We start from the raw sequence: 1,800 nt of genomic DNA, 5'->3' as shown, positions 1-1,800 counted from the left end.
GAAGTATTATAGACTATTGCTAAATGGAGGCACGCCATATGCAAAGACACTGCTGTTACCACCAATAGAATAAACTTCATAAAAAGAAATTAAATATGGATTTATTTAAATACATATTTACTTTAAAGTTAATATTAGACATGATTCTTTTATTCATATTTACAGTAGAGTTATCTGCGAATGTTTTTAAACATAATAGATCTTATCAATGATTTATTACTTCCTGAAAAAGTAAAGATGTGAGCCTAATATGAATTCCTGACATAAATATTATCTTTGTCTTCTTGACATTAATTTATGTTCTATAACTCCTTACTGGAAATGCCATTTGGCATCTCGGCGTATCTATGATGACACGTCAAGCAATCGGTAAAGTGCTAAAAGCTCTGGCAGCGGTGGGACTCGAACCCACGCCTCCGAAGAGACTAGTGCCTGAAACCAGCGCCTTAGACCGCTCGGCCACGCTACCGATTCATATAAAAAAAATGCTTTTATCAAATCGTCCAACTGCTTTTCTACTACCCATTAATTGTCATTTTGTGAGAATAAATGCCAGCTCTCTGGAATGCAAAGAAATGGAAACGATCACACACAGTCAAAAAAGCTGCAGGAACTGGATGGAACTATGGCAGGTAATGTTCTGAATCCTGTATTATACAGTTCACCAACATCAGATTTCTGAATTTATCATAAGGAGGAGAATTCTAAATATCCGAAAAGTTTTACAACTTGAAAGGAAAGGAAAAGCAACAAACACAGTATTGGACGTGTAAGTTCAGTTTTTCGATTGAAATATTACTCATAACGCAATAGTTAAAAGAATAAATGAAGAAAGGTTTTGGCCAAGACAGATTGAATTTAAGACAGAAAGTATGATGCTAAAAAATCCGGCATTGTGAAGGACAGGAATTCACAACTGAAATCTTATGTTCTTGTGTGTATGTGTGGTTTCAGTTATGCTAGGATACATATTTTTTACTCTCAAATAGATTTTCCTACAATGAAAAATAACGGTGTGTAGAGCAGATTGTTTCAGTATATAACGAACCATCACTGTTTGATTAGAAGGTAATGTTTGGCTTATAGGAGCAAATTTATTCTGCTGAATACAATTTCTACTCAGATTCCTTACGTTCCTTTCTACAGTTCCTTCCTTCATTAATATACTTCTCTCATAACATATGTAATCCTTTTTATAAACACGATTATCAATTTCTTTGCAATTGCCAAACGATGACGTATCAAAAGTATTGATCCTTCTGTTTAGTAACCTTATAAAACCTACCATCCCCATGCGATCATCAAAATAAATAAAACAAACTGAGTGAAGAACACATAGAATGGTGGTTTTCCTGTTAAATGTATTATTACTTGTATCTAACTCTCTAGTGCATATTAATATAACCTTGTCTAAAACGGAAGCATCAGGTAATTCCGTCTTTCTCTGTAAACGATATTTGTTAATCTTGAAGATATGTCCCGACCACATTATAAATGAATTGGGTGAAAATATTATTAAGATCATTCATTCATTCCATTTGTAAATCATTTAAATACGCGGTACGAGGTATGCGTGAAACATACAGGTTAAAGGTTAGATCATGTCACACTTTATCATATTAGTCTGCATCGGAATACTATTCATTAACTACTTCAGCAGTTTACATCTTACATGTATGGTTTCCAGGATCGTTTCTCAGATATCAAAAGAGTTATCTGTTCCACAAAAGTAAAATATTTATGATTTTTAAATAAATATGCATTTAAACAATTCCATTTTTCCTTTTCTTAACCGTAAAT

General features: G+C 33.1%; 1 non-coding gene across 1 annotated transcript; it reads right to left on the bottom strand.

Moving 5' to 3' along the window:
* Window positions 1-387: 387 nt before the first annotated feature.
* On the bottom strand, window positions 388-469 carry Trnal-cag. The gene has a single exon. It is a non-coding gene; the product is annotated as a tRNA-Leu (tRNA).
* Between the last annotated feature and the right edge of the window lie 1,331 nt (window positions 470-1,800).

The sequence above is a fragment of the Penaeus monodon genome, chromosome 22 (assembly GCF_015228065.2).
Source record: "Penaeus monodon isolate SGIC_2016 chromosome 22, NSTDA_Pmon_1, whole genome shotgun sequence".
Taxonomy (NCBI): Eukaryota; Metazoa; Arthropoda; class Malacostraca; order Decapoda; family Penaeidae; genus Penaeus; species Penaeus monodon.
The sequence above is the reverse complement of the archived record's forward strand: the minus strand, read 5'-3'. Positions and strand labels throughout refer to the sequence as shown.